The 14,012-nt window shown below is 40.1% G+C and overlaps 1 protein-coding gene and 2 pseudogenes across 2 annotated transcripts in view; 1 reads left to right on the forward strand and 2 right to left on the reverse strand.

Annotated features, from left to right (window-relative positions):
• ASXL2 (ASXL transcriptional regulator 2) overlaps positions 1-14,012 on the forward strand; it is a 127,898-nt gene that overhangs the window by 12,626 nt on the left and 101,260 nt on the right. The window lies entirely within an intron of this gene.
• LOC115290396 lies at positions 1,890-2,333 on the reverse strand (annotated as a pseudogene).
• LOC115290942 lies at positions 11,716-11,816 on the reverse strand (annotated as a pseudogene).

Genomic DNA, 14,012 nt, shown 5'->3' on the forward strand with positions numbered 1-14,012 from the left:
TCATATGGTAGTTGTCTTTGTCTATCTGACTTATCTCACTTAGAATAATACTGTCTAGATCCATCCATGTTGAAATTTAAAATAAATATAGTGATGTGTAACATAGGTTTCTTTCATTTTGCAAAAGTTTCATGAATTATTAACTTAGAAAAAAGAGAAAGATCACTTATTCTGTCTGAGATAATATAAACATCTTGTGATATTTCCTTCTATTCTTTGATACATTTTTTTCTTTGTGGTTGTACATAGTCACTCGGTTTCTAATCTGCATTTTCTTTTTTTTTTTTTTTTTTAATTTTTTGGGGGCGCCTGGGTGGCTCAGTTGGTAAGCATCCAGCTTCGGCTCAGGTCATGATCTCACGGTTTGTGGGTTTGAGCCCCGCATCAGGCTCTGTGCTGATAGCTAGCTCAGAGCCTGGAGCCTGCTTCAGATTCTGTACCTCCCTCTCTCTCTCTGGCCCTCCCCTGCTCACACTGTCTCTCTCTGTTTCTCAAAAATAAATAAAAATAAAATTTTGTTTCACATTTATTTTTGAAACACAGAGTGAGATAGAGCGGGAGTGGGGGAGGGACAGAAAGAGGAGAGAGGAGGGGTGCGGGGGGGGGTGGGGGGAACCACACAGAATCAAAAGCAGGCTCCAGGCTCTGAGCTGTGAGCACAGAGCCCGATGTGGGGCTCAAACTCACGGACTGTGAAATCATGACCTGAGCCAAAGTTGGATGCTTAACTGACTGAGCCACCCAGGCGCCCCTCTAATCTGCTTTATCATGTTCAAAAAGACTTTGATTTGTCATTTTCTGGGTTTGCTAATAATAACCCTTTTTTATGGCTGAAGGAGATTCCGTTATGTGGTTATGTCATAAATGCTCAACAGTATTATAAAAATTAGAAAACTTAAAATGACCACTTTAACGCGGTAGTGACTATCTTTTTATTTTCTACTTACACATACACTTGTTACCTCATCTCGGTGTTTTGACTTAGTTTTTTATTTTAAAAATTACCTGCAGTAAAAATTGGCCTTTCTGTTACACAGTTCTGTGGATTTAACACATGTAACTACCACCACTATAGTCAGGCACAAGCCAGGATAGCTTACTGTATTCTGCTATAGTTACTTTCTACTTGCCCCTAACCCTTGGCAACCACTGACATTCTTTTTTGCTAGTTTTGTCTTTCTGAGAATGTCATATAAATGGTGTCATATGGTGTATAACCTTTTAAGACTGGTTTCTTGAATTGACTTTAATGCCTTTGAGATTCATCTGTGTTTTGTGTATTAATAGTTCATTCCTTTTTATTGCTGAGTGGTTATTTCATTGCGCTAATATATAATGGTTTATCCATTCACTGTTAAGGAATATGTAGGTTGTTTCTATTGTTTTGGCAAATAAGAATGGAGCTGCAGTAAACATTTGTGGGCAGAATGTTAAGTTTTCATTTCCCTAGGGTAAATACCCAGAAGTGGGATTGCTATGTAATGAATAAGTGTACGTTTATCTTTACAAGAAACTGGGGAACTTTTTCAGAGTGGCTGTATCCTTTTGTATTCCCACCAGCAATGTATTTGAAATAGAGTTGCTTCTCATCCTTGCTAGCTTTTAGTACTGTCAGCGTTTTTTATTTTAGCCATTCTGATATGTGTGTAGTGGTGGATCATTGTGAGTTTGATCACTGTGAGTTTCCTCATGGCTTATGTTGTTGAGCATTTTTTAAAAATGTTTATTCATTTTTGAGAGTGAGAGAATGTGTGCATGCACGAGCAGGGGAGGGGCTGAGGTGGGGGACAGAAGATTTGAAGGGGACTCAGCACTGACAACAGAGAACTGGATGTGGGGCTCGAACTCCCCAGTCACTTAACCACCTGAGCCACCCAGGTGCCCCTGAATTAAGTGTCTTCATTGAAGAAAGCCAGTATTACAACAGTCTTAAGAGTTGGCATTGGAACTTTTTTCTTGCCCAAGGTGGGCACCACATTGACAAAGCACTGGTTGTACTGCATCCGCTGCTTGGCTCAGCCTGTCATGGTTGTCTTCTTCCCACCTGGTTTGGCCACCTTGGGAGTCTGCCCTCTTATTTTTCCAGCACAGACCAGGGAACCATGGACTTTACCTCTAAGCATGGGGCTGGCTACTTCCAGGGTGGTCAGAGCCTTTACTCCACTGACCTAGGGTAGCCCCATCCTCGAGGGGTGTGCCTGCCAGGAGCACTACATGATCTTCTGGAGTAATGCCCTCCAGTGAGGCTACATGAGCCTAGATGTGGGTCTACCCGGCTCCTGACTGGTCACCTGGAGAGTGTGTAGCTCCTGGGCAATGACTGAGAGCTGCATGTCAGTGACTGAACTGTGGCCACTGCAGCTGCTACTGAGAAGATGGAGTCAAGAAAGAGGAAGGAGCAAGGTCACAGGTGTTCTCAGCACCTGTCGTGTGCCACGTCACTCTGTTGAGCATCTTTTTACATGCTTATTTTCCAAGTGTATGAAGTGTCTGTTCAGGTCTTTTGTCCACTGTGTAGTTGGGTGGTTTGTTCTGCTGTTGAGATTTGAGAATTCTTTATCCATCCTGGGTGTAAGTCCTTTGCTGAATATGTGCTTTGCAGAAACTTTTTTTATGATTACAGGAGAAAGTATTCAGTCTTTCATTTGTTAGTGTATTAGCTGTAGGTTTTTTGTAAATACTTGTTGTCAGGTTGACCAAGCTCCCTTTTATTTCTAGTTTACTGAGAGTCATGAATGAATGTTGAATTTTGTTTGATGCCTTTTCTGAATCAATTCCTAGGATCATATGCTTTTAAGTTTTAGACTGTTAATATGGTGGATGACATTGGTTTTCAAATTTTGAATTGCCTTTGCATTCCTCTGTGGGGGGGGGGAATCTCGCTTGGTTGTATTGTATTATGCTTTTTAAACTTCTTGGGGGAGACTGGATGGCTCTGTTGGTTGAACATCCAACTTGGGCTTGGGTCTTGGTCTCACAGTTTGTGGGTTCGAGCCCCACATCAGGCTTGCTGTGGGTGGCATGGAGCCGGCTTCGGATCCTCTGTCTCCTTTCTCTCTGCCCCTCCCCTGCTTGTGCTCTCTTTCTCTCAAAAATAAATAAAACATTAAAAAAATAGGGGCGCCTGGGTGGCTCAGTCGGTTGAGCGTCTGGCTTCGGCTCAGGTCATGATATCACGGTTTGTGGGTTCGAGCCCCGCATCCAGGCTCTGTGCTGACAGCTCAGAGCCTGGAGCCTGTTTCATATTCTGTATCTCCCATTCCCTCTGACCCTCCCCTGCTCGTGCTCTTTCTGTCTCTCAAAAATAAATTAAAAAAATTAAAAAAAAAACTTTTTAAAAAGTAGGCTCCACACAATGTGAGGCTTGAACTCATTGCCTTGAAATCAAAAGTCAGATGTCCCAGTTACTGAGCCACCCTGGTGCCCCTATGGTTTTGTTTTGTTTTTAACTTTATTTACTGAGGTGCTGGGTGGCTCAGTCAGTTAAGCATCTGACTCTTGATTTAAGCTCAGGTCATGGTCTCATGGTTTGTGAGAGCCTGTCCTGCTGTGGGTCTCTGCGCTGATGGCATGGAGCCTGCTTAGGATTCTCTTTCCTTCTCTTTGTCCCTCCCCAGTTTGCTCTCTCGCTCTCAAAACACATAAATAAACATTAAAAATATTTTATATTAAAACTTTAATATTTAAAATATTAAAAATATTTTAATGTTTATTTGAGAGAGTGAGGGTGTACATGTGCATGTGGAGGAGGGGCAGAGAGAGAGGGAGGGAAAGAAAATCCCAAGCAGGCTCAACTGCTCAAGTGTGGAGCCCAGTGTGGGATTCAGTCTCACAAACTGAGATCATGATCTGAGCTGAAATCAAGAATTGCTGGTTTAAGCAACTGAGCCACCCAGACGCTCCTGTGGTTTTTATATATAGCTGGATTTGCTATTATTTTGTTGAGGACATTTACAGTTATGTGCATGAGGGATATTAATCTTTAGTTGTCTTGTATCATCTGTGTCTAAGTTTTGGTATCAGGATAATGCTGGCCTCATAAAAATCAGTTGGGAAGTCTTCCTTTCCTATTCTGTTCTCATTCTCGTTCTTGTTCTTGTTCTCCTTCTCCTCTTCCTCCTCCCCCTCCTCCCCCTCCTCCCCCTCCTCCCCCTCCTCCCCCTTTTCTCCCTTCTCTCCTTCCTCCTCTTCCTCCCCTTCCTCCCCTTCCTCCCCTTCCTCCCTTTCCTCCCTTTCCTCCCTTTCCTCCCTTTCCTCCCTTTCCTCCCTTTCCTCCCCCTCCTTCTTCCCCTCCTTCTCCCCCTTTCCTTCCTCGTCCCCTCCTCCTGAGAGCTCAGTCCCTTGACGGAATTGTATGATCATGACCTCAACAAGAGTCCAATGTTTAACTGAGCCACCTAGGGGTGATCTCTATACCAAATATGGGACTCAAACTCAACAATCTGGAGTTTAGGAGTTGCATGGTCCACCAGCTGAGCCAGCCAGATGCCCCTGTTCTTTCATTTTCTTGATTTGTCCTTTGGCATACAAAAATTTAAATTTTGAGTGTACTTTTTTAATTCAATCATTAGATAATTTCTTTTCTCTGTTTTCATGTTTACTTCCTCTTCTTTTTTTTTTCTTTTTTTTTTTATGATTTTTATTTATTTTTGAGAGACAGAGAGAGTGTGAGCAGGGGAGGGTCAGAGAGAGAGGGAGATACAGGATCCAAAGCAGGCTCCAGGCTCTGAGCTAGCTGTCAGCACAGAGCCCAACGTGGGGCTCGAACCCACAATCGTGAGATCATGACCTGAGCCGAAGCTGGATGCTTAACCGACTGAGCCACCCAGGCGCCCCTGTTGACTTCCTCTTCTGTTATTGATTTATTTGATGAGGTGGATAAGGTGGGGTTTTTTTTGTTTGGTTTATTTTTCAGTTCTAAACTTTCCATTTGGTTCTTTTTTTTTATTAAAATTTTTAATGTTTATTTTTGAGAGAGAGAGCGAGACAGTGCAAGTGGGAAAGGGGCAGAGAGAGAGGGAGACACAGAATCTGAAGCAGGCTCTGTGCTCTGAGTCAGCAGAGAGCCTGACGGGGCTGGAGCTCAGAGACCATGAGATCACTACCTGAGCCAAAGTCTGAGGCCAAGTCAGATGCTTAACCAACTGAGCCACACAGATGCCCCTCCAGAGCCACGCGGGTGCCCCTCCATTTGGTTCTTTATATTCTACTTTGTATCTTTCTCTTCCTTCAAGTGTGTTTACCTAGCACACTTGTACTGAGCACCTGTGTGGCTCAGTTGGTTAAGTGTCCAACTTCAGCTCAGGTCATGATCTTGCCGTCCATGAATTCGGGCCCCACCTGGGGCCCTGTGCTGACAGCTCAGAGCCTGGAGCCTGCTTCAGATTCTGTGCCTCCCTCGCTCTCTGCCCCTCCTCCACTCACATTATGTCTCTCTCTCAAAAATGAATAAATGTTAAAAAAAAAAAGTGTTTATCTTTACTTGGAGCATTTTTATAATAGTTACTTTTAAGTCTTTATGAAGTATTTCCCATATCAGTGTTAGCTTCTTGTTTCTGTCTTTTGATTTTCTTTCCCAAGCAAGTTGAGGTTTTCCTGGGGTTTGGTACACTATGTAAATTTAAATTGTAATCGATACTCTGTCTCTTGTTTAAATTACATGGAGAATGTTAATAGTTTTATTTTAGCAAACAGTTGGCTGGATTGTGTTTAGGCTTCAGGTTTTGACCAGCCTTCTGTGGGTTGTTGTTTCAATGTCAGTTAGGACTTCAAAGGTTTTTTTTGCTGCTATTTAGACTTTTCCTTTGTGTGAACCATCATACTATGTGGGGTTTGCTGGTGGTCTTCCCTTTGGGTTGTGAAACTATGGCCTGTGGGCCAGATCTAGTTCCTTGCCTGTTTTTATAAGTAAGATTTTATTGGAACATAGCCATGCCCATTTGTTTGTATTTTTTGTGACTGCTTTCGTACTTTGGTGGTCATAGTTGAGTAGTTGCAACAGACACTGGCCCACAAAACCTAAAATATTTACTGTTTGGCTCTTTATAGAAAAGTTTTGCTGACCCCGATCTATCCCACAGTTCAGTTCTCAAAGTCTGTGTGTACTGTTTTAGTGTCCAGTCCATGTGTGCATAGCTCAGGTGCTAGCTGAGGAGTTCATACACAGTTTTAAAGGCTTTCATGAGTTTTTTTTGTCTGCAGTCTTCCCAGTACTTTCTGAATTGGGGGGACTCCCCATTTTTCATCTTTGGCCAGAAATTTCTTTATTTTACGCTGTATTTCCTACGATTATGTCCTCCTTCGGCCAAGCAGCAGGAGACAAGAGAGGGGAAAAGAGTGATGGGGTTTTGTCTCGTTTTTTTTGGACCCTAACTCCTCTGATATGGAGGGGAAGGTTTCCCTCCTTTCAGTTTTAAGAAATAAAATGGAGAAATTCCTTCTTTGTTGGTGAGTATTACGAGACTCCTATCCTAATGGAACTCTATCTACACTGATTCCCATATCCAGGTTTTGGGCTGTGTTGAATTTAGATTGAGGGATACTGGAGCGGGAAATTTGCTAAACTTTGCCAGTTGGTGGCATTTTGAATTCTGGCCACCCCCAGTCTGTGTGCTATCATTCATTTTGTTAGATTTGATTTGCTGATACACTGTTGAGGATTTTTGCACTTACATTAATGAAAGATCTCAAGCTGTACTTTTTTGTTTTTGTTTTCTTGTAGTGTCTTTGTCTGGTTTTGGTATTAGGGTATTGCAAGCCTCAGAATGGAAGCATTCCCTCTGCTCCTTCCTGTCTTCTGGAAAAAATTGTACAGCATTGGTATAGTTTCTCCCTTCAATGCTTAGTTGAATTTACCAGTGAATTGGCCTGGTGCTTTCTGCTTTGGAAGGTTATTAGTTATTTATTCTATTTCATTAAAAGATATAGGTGTAGGGCCACCTCATGGCTCAGTTGGTTGAGCGTTGGATACTTTGTGTGGGCTCAGTTCATGATCTCATATTCGTGGGATAGAGCACTGCATCAGGCTCTGCGCTGACAGCATGGAGCCTGCTTGGACTTCTGTCATTCTCTCTCAGCCTGTCCCGTGCTTGTGTGCTCACTCTCTCAAAAATAAATAAGTAAGCATTAAAAAATATAAAATATACAGGCTTATTCAGAATGTTTCTTCTCTGTTGAGTTTTGACAGATTGTGTCTTTCAAGGAATTGATACATTTCATCTAGGTTATCAAATTTATGGGCATAGAGTTATTCATGATGTTTGTTTATTTTTAAGATTTTATTTTATTTTTTAAACTTGAGTTTTTCTTTTCTTTTTTTTTTAGTTTATTTTGAGAGAGAGAGAGAGAGAGAGAGAGAGAGAGAGACAGAGGCAGAGATAGAATCCCAAACAGGCTCCAAGCTGTCAGAACAGAGCTCAGTGCGGAGCTCTAACTCACAAACAGTGAGATCGGAACCTGAGCAGAGACCAGCTTAACCAACTGAGCCACCCAGGCACTCCAAGGTTTTATTTTATTTTATTTTATTTTATTTTTTAATTTCTAAATTTTTTAATATTTATCTTTGAGAGAGGGACTGAGTATAAGTGGGGGAAGGGCAGAAACAACAGAATATGAAGCAGGCTCCAGGCTCTGAGCCTGGAGGTCATGACCCGAGCCAAAGCCAGATACTGGAGACAAGAGAGGGGACAAGATTTTAAGTCATCTCTACACCAGTTGTGGGGCTTGAACTCACAACGCCGAGAGCAAGAGTTGCATGCTCTTAACAACTGAGCCAGCCAGGTGCCCCCATAATATTCTTAAAAAAGGATTTTTTGATGTTTTATTTTTATTTGAGAGAGAGAGAGGCAGACACAGAATCTGAAGCAGGCTCCAGGCTCGGAGCTGTTAGCACAGAGCCCGATGTGGGGCTTGAAATCATGAACTGGGAGATCATGATCTGAGCCGAAGTCAGATGCTCAACTGACTGAGCTACTCAGGTGCCCCCCTCTTTTATTCTTTTATTATCCTTTTAATTCCCACTGGATCTGTAGTGATGTTCTCTCTTTCATTTATGATACTAGTAATTTGTGTCTTCTTTTTCTGTCTTAGTCTTAGGTTTATTAACATTGATTTTTCAGAGAACCAGCTTTTGGTTTTATTGATTTTTCTCATTGATTTCCAGTTTCACAGATTATTGCTCTCATTTATATTATCTTCTTCTGTTTAGTTTGAATTTAATTTGTTCTTTTTCTAGTTTCGTAAGGTGGATTATTAATTTTAGATTTTTTTCCCTAATGTATGCATGTATGTGTTCAATGTTGTAAATTTCTAAGCACTGGAAATTTTGTTAACTTGTGGTTTCATTTTCATTTAGTTCATAATATATTAAAATTTCTTTGGAGATTTTTTCCTTTAGCCTATGTATTATTTATTTTATTTTTAAATGTTCAATTATTTGGTTGGGGGGAGGGGCAGAGAGTGAGGGAGAGAGAGGGAGAGCATACCAAGCAGGCCCCACCCTTTCAATGCAGAGCCTGACTTCCGGCTGGAACTCATGAAGCACAAGATTATGACCTGAGATCAATAGCTGGATGCGTAACCCACTGAGCCTCCCAGGTGCCCAGAGCCTGTGTATTATTTAAAAGTGTGCTGTTTAATGTCCGTGTATTTTGAGTCTTTCTAGCTGTCTTTTTTCTTTTTTTAACATAGTAAACAAAATATAATGAAAACTGTGGAGTATTTAGAAATAAGCTGAATATGAAATGTGCAGGATCTAGGTAAAGAAAACTATAAAATCCTTGAAAAGGATGAGGGAAAGACTTGAAAAATTGAAGAGAGCCAATTTGTATTTGGATGGGAAGAATCAATATGATACAAATTTCAGTTCTTGTCAAGTACAGTTCCACTTTGAAAGACGAATTGAACGTTCAGCTGGGTTAGACTAACAATATTTAAAGTAATGTTTTATTTATTTATTTTGAGAGAGAATGAAAGAGGGTGGGGGGGAGAAAGAGAATCTCAATAGGCTCCATGCTGTCAGTTCAGAGCCAGATGGAGGGCTCCATCTCACAGACCATGACTTCTTGACCTGAGCTGAAATCAAGAGTTGGACACTTAACCTACTGAGCCACCCAGACACTCCCCCAAGAATATTTTTTAAAATTTATTTTTGAAAGAGAGAGAGCGAGCGAGCGAGTGCGAGCGAGCAGGGGAGGGGCAGAGAGAGAGAGAGAGGGAGGCACAGAATCTGAAGCAGGCCCCAGGCCTCTGAGCTGTCAGCACAGAGGTCGATGCAGGGCTCCAACTCACGAACTATGAGATCACGACCTGAGACAAAGTTGGATGCTTATCCGACTGAGCCATTTAGTCACATTTTTACAGATGTGAAAATCCAGAGAAAGTGACGTATATTTAAGAATTCAGTATACAGGTAGTGTAGAGAAACCTATTAATCTTTGGGAAAATATATATGTATCTGCTTCATATCACATACCAAAAAAATTATAGAAGGGTTGACATTTTTAATGTAAAAAGCAAAGCCATGAAGCTAGATGTCAGAAAATAAATATTTGCTTTGTAATGGGGGAGAAGGTGGGTGTAAGCCTGGATAAATGTATATGTTTACAATACAAATAATAGGTGCTCATGACAAAAATCCCAAATCTTTAAGGGAATAATAATAGACTTTTATATCTCAAACTCTTTTTCCAGAGGTACACAGTGACAAAGGCTTTTAAGGTGGAAGGCCAGAGAATTTCTTTCCATATATGTAATCCTGCCCTTTTCCCCGCCCCCCCATCTTTTAAGGGTAAGAAGTTAAACTATACTATATACACTTCTGCAACTGTCTGTATATCTTCTCATAGAGTGCTACATTGTTCATTTTTTCCATAATATTTTATTCTGAATAATTTTACATGCAGCAAAGTTGAAAGTTTTACAGAAAATACCCACACACCTACCACCTAGAATCTGTCATTAACATTTACTATCTTTGCATCTATCCACATTGCTCTTTTTAAGAATTTGTAAAATAACATATAACATGAAGTTTACTTAGAATGTGCAGTTCAGTAATATTAAATATATGCACATTGTTGTGTGATGTATTTCTAAAACGTTTTCATCTTAGAAAACTGATATTCTGTATTTATTGAACAATTCCCCATTCTTCCTCCCCCACAGTACCTGGCAGCCACCATTCTGTTTTCCATTTCTAGGAGTTTGACTATTCTAGATACCTTGTATAAGTGAAATCATACAAGGTTTGTCATTTCATGATTAGCTTTTTTAAAATTTGGTATATTGTGCTCAAGGTTCCATCATGTTGTAGCATGTCTCAGAGTCTCCTTCTTAAGGCCAAATAGTATTCCATTGTATGTGGGCATCATATTTCATTTATTCATCTGTCAGTGGACACTTCTACCTTATGGCTGTTGATAATACTGCTGTGAATTAGTGTACACGTATCTCTTTGAGACCCTAGCTTTGATTCTTTTGGATATGTAACCAGAAGTGATATTGCTGCATTCATATTATGATTCTATTTGTAATTTTTTGAGGAACGACTCTACTATTTTTCATCATCAGTGCACAGGTTCCAATTTTTCTACATCCTTATCAACACTCATTTTCTGTTTTTTTTTGTTTTTTTGTTTTGAAAGCAGCCATCCTAGTGGATATGATGTGATAATCACATTGTGGTTTTAGTTTGCATTTTCCTAATGATTAGTATTATTGAACATCTTTTCATATTCTTTTTGGCCATTTGTATATCTTCTTTGAAGAAATTTCTATTCAAATTCTATGCCCATTTTTGAGTTTTTGTTCTTGAGTTGTAGTTCTTTATATATTCTGAATATTAACACGTGTGCGTGCACACATGTGTGTAGTTTCAAGTTTTTATTTAAATTCCAGCTGGTTAACATAAGTGTAATATTAGTGTCAGTAGAATTTAGTGATTTATCACTTACATGTACTATCCAGTGCTCCTCACAAGTGCCCTCCTTAATGCCTATCATTCATTTAACCCATCCCTCTGCCTACCTCTTCTCCAGCAACCCTCCGTTTGTTCTCTGTAGTTATGATTGTGTTTTATGGTTTGCCTTTCGTTCTCCCCCCTCTTCCCATATGTTCATCTGTTTTATTTCTTAAATTCCATATGAGTGATATCATACGGTATTTTTCTTTCTCTGACTGACTCATTTCCCTTAGCATGATACACTATAGCTCCATCTGCCTTGCTGCAAATGGCAAGATTTCATTCTTTTTTTTTATGGTTGAGTAATATTCCATTGTATTTATATACCAAAACTTGTTTATCCATTCATCAGTTGGTGAACACTTAAGGTTATTTCCATGATTTGTCTATTGTTGATAATGCTGCTATAAACATCGAGGTGTATATATCCCTTCAAATTAGTATTTTTGTATCCTTTGGATAAATACCTAGTAGTGCAATTGCTGGATCATAGGGTAATTCTATTTTTAACTTTTTGAGGAACCTCCATACTGTTTTCCAGAGTGGCTGCAGCAGTTTGCATTCCCATCAAGAGTATAAGAGGGTGCCCCTTTCTCTGCATCCTCACCAACATCTGTTGTTTCCTGTGTTGTTAATTTTAGCCATTCTGACAGGTGTGAGGTGCTATCTCATTGTGATTGATTTGTATTTCCCTGATGATGACTGATGTTGAGTATATTTTCATGTCTGTTAGTCATCTGGATGTCTTTAAGGAAAAAATAAAGGAATGCTTCACAGATTTACAGGCCATAGGGGCCATGCTAATCTTCTCTGTATTGTTCCAATTTTATTTTAATATTACTTTATTTTTTTTACATTAAAAATGTTTATTTGAGAGAGAGAGAGCTGAGTGGGGGGAAGGACAGAGAGTAAGGGAGAGAGAGAATCCCAAGCAGGCTCTGTGTCATCAGGGCAGAGCTTGAGGTGGAGCTTGAACTCATGAAGCGTGAGACCATGTTCTGAGGTGAACTCAAGAAGCAGCTGCTTAACCACCTGAGCGACCTAGATGCCCCTTGCTTGTATCATCCCAGTTTTATTTTTTATTAAAAAAATTTTATTTCTAGTGTTTTATTTTTGAAAGAGAGAGAGACAAGAGTGTGAGCAGGGGAGGGGCAGAGAGAGAGGGAGGTACAGAATCCGAAGCAGGCTCCAGGCTCCAGGCTCTGAGCTAGCCGTCAGCACAGAGCCCGATGTGGGGCTCGAACCCACGAACTGTGAGATCATGACCTGAGCCGAAGCCGGACACTCCACCAACTAAGCCTTTGAGCTGCCCCGTATCATCCCAGTTTTAGTGCAGTTGCTGCTGAAGCAAGCACTATTCTGAATATTAACTCTTTAACATATATGATTTGCAAATATTTTCTCCAGTTCTGTAGGTCAGCTTTTCACTGTGGTGATTGTGTCCCTTGATGCATAAATTTTAAATTTTAGTATAGTTCGTTTTGTCTATTTTTACTTTTGTTGTCTCTTCTTTGGTGTCCACATTGCTCCCTTGGATAGCATATTCTTCTATTATTTGGTTAATTAGTAATCTGTTTTCCTAATAACTTCTTGGAATTTAGGCCATTCCAGATTTACCATGTTATAAACATAGTTTAAGTAAATGTTGTACATACTATTTGTGTTCTTGTAAGAATATAGCTGTATAATTAATTTTTATATTGTAATTGGTGGGTCAAAGATCTATCCAGTCAGGGCTGGAGACTACCGAACTGTGCTTCAGAAGGGTTGTGCCGTTTTACAGCAATGGATGACAGTATCTGTTTCCCATACGCTGACAGATAATGGGCTTTTCAGACCTTTTCATTTTTCAACCCAGTAAATGAACAAATCTGGTTTGACTTCAATTTCTGTATTTATGGTTGCATGCTGTGGTTGAATATATTCTGATGTTTACTGACCACTTGTATTTCTCCAAATTACCTTTTTCTATCCTTTTTTAAAAATTGTTGGCATTTTTCTCATTTATTTACTTAAAAATTTTTTAAAAAATTTGTTTATTTTGAGAGAGTGCACAAGCTGGGTGGGGCAGAGAGGAGGAGAGCAGGATCCCAAGCAGGCTTCACACCATCAGCGCAGAGCCCGATATGGGGCTCCAACTCACTGTTAGAACATGACCTGAGCTGGACACTTAACCGACTGTGCCACCCAGGCACCCCTTCTCATTTATTTATAACAGCCTTTTCTGTGTGTGATATATTTTCCTTGTTTTTATTTAGACTGTGTTTATGGGTTTGTGTGTGTACATTTGCATACAGATAGTAACAAATTTTTCATTTCTATGTAGTCACATTTGGTAATATTTCTGTTTCTCTGAATTTGTGTCGTTCTATGGAAAGCATATTTAAAAAAGCAGAATCCATAAAGGCAAAGATTTGAGTGCATAATAATGGGAAAAAACCCTTTTGTGTGTAAAAATAATACTTGTGCAGGATAGAAAATGTGGGGAGGGTTAAAAGGAAAACAAATCGCTGACTGTCCTGCTACCCAGTGGGAGCCACTATTAGTATTTCAGTCTAATTGATGTGCATCCCCCCCACCTTAATCTTCTTTTGACTTGTGGAGAATCATTAGTATGTAACATGGTCACTGACCTTGAGGTAACACTGGACTTACTGCGGAGGAATGATGACTTTTATCTTTCATGAACTCTAGTGGTTCACTAGACCTCCTGTCAGCGCCTCAGGGGTTAGAAGGGAAGAAGTAAGAGCAGGGGATATTGGTATGAGAAGGTCATCATGGTGAGGTTCAGAAGTCTGTTCCTGTGAGAGTGACTGCAAATTGTGTTCTTTTCCTTCCTTGTGTTGTGCAACTTTCCCTCACTATTTAGTAAAGTTCTTTTTACAGTGCCTGCAGTTTTTTTTTTCTTTTAAACTTTGCAAGGGCAGAAAAAAGGTATTTTAATCCACTTTTTCATGGAGCTTTAAATAGAAATTGTACCTTTGGGGAGTCCCTGGGGGTGACTTAGTTGTCAAGTGTCCATCTCTTGATTTATGCTCTGGTCATGATCTCA

Source organism: Suricata suricatta, chromosome 4 (assembly GCF_006229205.1).
Source record: "Suricata suricatta isolate VVHF042 chromosome 4, meerkat_22Aug2017_6uvM2_HiC, whole genome shotgun sequence".
In the NCBI taxonomy this organism is placed as follows: Eukaryota; Metazoa; Chordata; class Mammalia; order Carnivora; family Herpestidae; genus Suricata; species Suricata suricatta.